Below are 5,823 nucleotides of genomic sequence, written 5' to 3'. Positions count from 1 at the left end.
TAGAGTTGTCCATAGGCTGAAGATTCCACCCTAAATAAGGATGTAAAAAAAGAAAAAAGTCATTATATAAAAATAATACATATAGTATGTATAAACACAACAACAACAATACACCCATAATTATAATAACAAAGCATTATAATAAGTATTAACTATTTACCGTTATTGAAATTCAGGAGAATTCAAGTCTTCGGCTGAGCGGCAATTCAGACAGGTAAGGAACGGTATACATAGCATCAATGCAACTACACGACCCAAGGCCGTGAAGAATCCTTCTCCTGATGCATTCGAATTCGTGACTGAAATATCCTCGGCTGATAGTGTGATCAATCTGCATGAACACACACTGCAACGAGTCCCCTGCATAACGCTGCATGACAAATAGATCTCTGTTTTCACAAATACAAGGGTCCAGGGGTTCTAGAGACAATACATCTTTCCCCTCATTACTGCCCCCAATATCACTTTCCTCTAATTTAAAATCACACACGCACCTGTCCGAACCATCATACACTATATGTGATTCAGATTCCTTGCTCATAGTACGTCTAAGGATCCCACCATTCTTCTTCTTAGGAGCATAACAAACTTCCTCACAGATCATCACCTCATTAACACTATCATGATGCACGGTATCAGACATACCTTCACCATCAATTGAAGTCATGACCAGGCGTAGGAATGATTAACCAATATGTCTTAGTTTAGGTAGAACACAGGTGTTTTTGAGAGGATCCTACCGATGCTGTATGTTAGCTTGACCCTGTATTTATTGTGAGTCTACACATACAGATAAGACATGCCCCTACCCTGTATAAACCAATCACAAACGTAGACCCCACCTACCCATAGTAGGCCAACCCCCATACACACACACTGCATACAACCCCCCCTCTAATTAACATAATTAACATAGTGACAGACCACAGTTTGAGGCAGTTTGTCTGTTGCAGGTAGATAAGAGCTAACTGATAACACAACCATAAAACGGTTGTTGACCAAACGAGGTCGCACCCCAACCATCTGCTGATTACATCCTGTCTATCTGGAATGCAAAGAATGCAAGAAATGATGCGCAATAGTCCCCCACCCCCTCTAATGAGGGGGGAGGGGGTTTACAACTGCCAGCTGGCACTTCAAAGATAAGGGCCCCCACCCCCCGATTTTTAACTTCATCTAATTAACACATTAACACAACAAACAGATGTTTTAAGGAGGGGGGGGGGGGGGGGTTTACAACGGCCATCTGGCACTTCAAAAAGATAAGGGACCCCCCAATCTGCCAGCTGGCAGTTCAAAGAGAATGGCCCCCACCCCCGATTACAACTGCCACCTGGCAGTTGTAAAAGATAAGGGATCCCCCACCCCTCACCGCACACAGAGGTTAATCTACATTTCTATTGTTCTATTCACACCTGGAGCCGGCATGTCTGATCTGTGGGACAACCCCCTTCCTGAAAACACGCAGGCATGGGACATAGAGAGATAGGGAGAGATGGGAGATTTAAGCACTTAATGTAAAACACTTAAGCTTAACACTTAAGCAAGAACAAAAAGCATGGCAATACATCACATACATAAATAAAACGATTATAATAATAATAATAATAATTATAATATAATATGATTTTTATGATATATACAATATGATTATGGAATGTATGGAATGTATGGAATGTATGGAATGTATGAATAAATTAACATAAATTAACATAAATTACTCACTGGCGCCCCCAGTGGCCACATGGTGTAATGAGCCGCAGCATATATAGACTACTCATGGACTATAGCCCATGGTCTCGTTTTTCATCCTTTTTGACCATGGGCTATAGCCCATGGTCTCGCCCATGGCCCATGGACTATAGCCCATGGTCTCGGAGTGATTTTCATCTTTTTTCAAATCCTCGTTTTTCATCCTTTTTGACCATGGGCTATAGCCCATGGTCTCGAACGGCATACTATAGCATGCCGTTTCTGTTTTTCATCATTTTTGAGGATTTGAAAAAAAGACGAAAATCACTCCGAGACCATGGACTATAGCCCATGGTCTCGGAGTGATTTTCATCTTTTTTTTAAATCCTCGTTTTTCATCCTTTTTGACCATGGGCAATAGCCCATGGTCTCGGACGGCATACTCTAGCATGCCGTTTCCGGTTTTCATCATTTTTGAGGATTTGAAAAAAAGACGAAAATCACTCCGAGACCATGGACTATAGCCCATGGTCTCGGAGTGATTTTCATCTTTTTTTAAATCCTCGTTTTTCATCCTTTTTGACCATGGGCAATAGCCCATGGTCTCGGACGGCATACTCTAGCATGCCGTTTCCGGTTTTCATCATTTTTGAGGATTTGAAAAAAAGACGAAAATCACTCCGAGACCATGGACTATAGCCCATGGTCTCGTTTTTCATCCTTTTTGACCATGGGCTATAGCCCATGGTCTCGCCCATGGCCCATGGACTATAGCCCATGGTCTCGGAGTGATTTTCATCTTTTTTTCAAATCCTCGTTTTTCATCCTTTTTGACCATGGGCTATAGCCCATGGTCTCGGACGGCATACTATAGCATGCCGTTTCCGTTTTTCATCATTTTTGAGGATTTGAAAAAAAGACGAAAATCACACCGAGACCATGGACTATAGCCCATGGTCTCGGAGTGATTTTCATCTTTTTTTTCAAATACTCGTTTTTCATCCTTTTTGACCATGGGCTATAGCCCATGGTCTCGGACGGCATACTATAGCATGCCGTTTCCGTTTTTCATCATTTTTGAGGATTTGAAAAAAAGACGAAAATCACACCGAGACCATGGACTATAGCCCATGGTCTCGGAGTGATTTTCATCTTTTTTTCAAATCCTCGTTTTTCATCCTTTTTGACCATGGGCAATAGCCCATGGTCTCGGACGGCATACTCTAGCATGCCGTTTCCGGTTTTCATCATTTTTGAGGATTTGAAAAAAAGACGAAAATCACTCCGAGACCATGGACTATAGCCCATGGTCTCGTTTTTCATCCTTTTTGACCATGGGCTATAGCCCATGGTCTCGCCCATGGCCCATGGACTATAGCCCATGGTCTCGGAGTGATTTTCATCTTTTTTCAAATCCTCGTTTTTCATCCTTTTTGACCATGGGCTATAGCCCATGGTCTCGAACGGCATACTATAGCATGCAGTTTCCGTTTTTCATCATTTTTGAGGATTTGAAAAAAAGACGAAAATCACCCCGAGACCATGGACTATAGCCCATGGTCTCGGAGTGATTTTCATCTTTTTTTTCAAATACTCGTTTTTAATCCTTTTTGACCATGGGCTATATCCCATGGTCTCGGACGGCATACTATAGCATGCCGTTTCCGTTTTTCATCATTTTTGAGGATTTGAAAAAAAGACGAAAATCACACCGAGACCATGGACTATAGCCCATGGTCTCGGAGTGATTTTCATATTTTTTTCAAAACCTCGTTTTTCATCCTTTTTGACCATGGGCTATAGCCCATGGTCTCGGACGGCATACTATAGCATGCCGTTTCCGTTTTTCATCATTTTTGAGGATTTGAAAAAAAGACGAAAATAACACCAAGACCATGGACTATAGCCCATGGTCTCGGAGTGATTTTCATCTTTTTTTCAAATCCTCGTTTTTCATCCTTTTTGACCATGGGCTATAGCCCATGGTCTCGGACGGCATACTATAGCATGCCGTTTCCGTTTTTCATCATTTTTGAGGATTTGAAAAAAAGACGAAAATCACACCGAGACCATGGACTATAGCCCATGGTCTCGGAGTGATTTTCATCTTTTTTTCAAAACCTCGTTTTTCATCCTTTTTGACCATGGGCTATAGCCCATGGTCTCGGACGGCATACTATAGCATGCCGTTTCCGTTTTTCATCATTTTTGAGGATTTGAAAAAAAGACGAAAATAACACCGAGACCATGGACTATAGCCCATGGTCTCGGAGTGATTTTCATCTTTTTTTCAAATCCTCGTTTTTCATCCTTTTTGACCATGGGCTATAGCCCATGGTCTCGGACGGCATACTATAGCATGCCGTTTCCGTTTTTCATCATTTTTGAGGATTTGAAAAAAAGACGAAAATCACACCGAGACCATGGACTATAGCCCATGGTCTCGTTTTTCATCCTTTTTGACCATGGGCTATAGCCCATGGTCTCGCCCATGGCCCATGGACTATAGCCCATGGTCTCGGAGTGATTTTCATCTTTTTTTCAAATCCTTGTTTTTCATCCTTTTTGACCATGGGCTATAGCCCATGGTCTCGGACGGCATACTCTAGCATGCCGTTTCCGGTTTTCATCATTTTTGAGGATTTGAAAAAAAGACGAAAATCACTCCGAGACCATGGACTATAGCCCATGGTCTCGGAGTGATTTTCATCTTTTTTTCAAATCCTCGTTTTTCATCCTTTTTGACCATGGGCTATAGCCCATGGTCTCGCCCATGGCCCATGGACTATAGCCCATGGTCTCGGAGTGATTTCCATCTTTTTTCAAATCCTCGTTTTTCATCCTCTTTGACCATGGGCTATAGCCCATGGTCTCGAACGGCATACTATAGCATGCCGTTTCCGTTTTTCATCATTTTTGAGGATTTGAAAAAAAGACGAAAATCACCCCGAGACCATGGACTATAGCCCATGGTCTCGGAGTGATTTTCATCTTTTTTTCAAATCCTCGTTTTTCATCCTTTTTGACCATGGGCTATAGCCCATGGTCTCGGACGGCATACTATAGCATGCCGTTTCCGGTTTTCATCATTTTTGAGGATTTGAAAAAAAGACGAAAATCACGCCGAGACCATGGACTATAGCCCATGTTCTCGGAGTGATTTTCATCTTTTTTCAAATCCTCGTTTTTCATCCTTTTTGACCATGGACAATAGCCCATGGTCTCGGACGGCATACTCTAGCATGCCGTTTCCGGTTTTCATCATTTTTGAGGATTTGAAAAAAAGACGAAAATCACTCCGAGACCATGGACTATAGCCCATGGTCTCGGAGTGATTTTCATCTTTTTTTCAAATCCTCGTTTTTCATCCTTTTTGACCATGGGCTATAGCCCATGGTCTCGCCCATGGCCCATGGACTATAGCCCATGGTCTCGGAGTGATTTCCATCTTTTTTCAAATCCTCGTTTTTCATCCTCTTTGACCATGGGCTATAGCCCATGGTCTCGAACGGCATACTATAGCATGCCGTTTCCGTTTTTCATCATTTTTGAGGATTTGAAAAAAAGACGAAAATCACCCCGAGACCATGGACTATAGCCCATGGTCTCGGAGTGATTTTCATCTTTTTTTCAAATCCTCGTTTTTCATCCTTTTTGACCATGGACAATAGCCCATGGTCTCGGACGGCATACTCTAGCATGCCGTTTCCGGTTTTCATCATTTTTGAGGATTTGAAAAAAAGACGAAAATCACTCCGAGACCATGGACTATAGCCCATGGTCTCGTTTTTCATCCTTTTTGACCATGGGCTATAGCCCATGGTCTCGCCCATGGCCCATGGACTATAGCCCATGGTCTCGGAGTGATTTTCATCTTTTTTCAAATCCTCGTTTTTCATCCTTTTTGACCATGGGCTATAGCCCATGGTCTCGAACGGCATACTATAGCATGCCGTTTCCGTTTTTCATCATTTTTGAGGATTTGAAAAAAAGACGAAAATCACCCCGAGACCATGGACTATAGCCCATGGTCTTGGAGTGATTTTCATCTTTTTTTTTCAAATACTCGTTTTTCATCCTTTTTGACCATGGGCTATATCCCATGGTCTCGGACGGCATACTATAGCATGC

Source organism: Electrona antarctica (genome assembly GCF_951216825.1).
Source record: "Electrona antarctica genome assembly, contig: scaffold_198, whole genome shotgun sequence".
NCBI lineage: Eukaryota > Metazoa > Chordata > Actinopteri > Myctophiformes > Myctophidae > Electrona > Electrona antarctica.
This window is presented reverse-complemented; position numbering follows the sequence as displayed.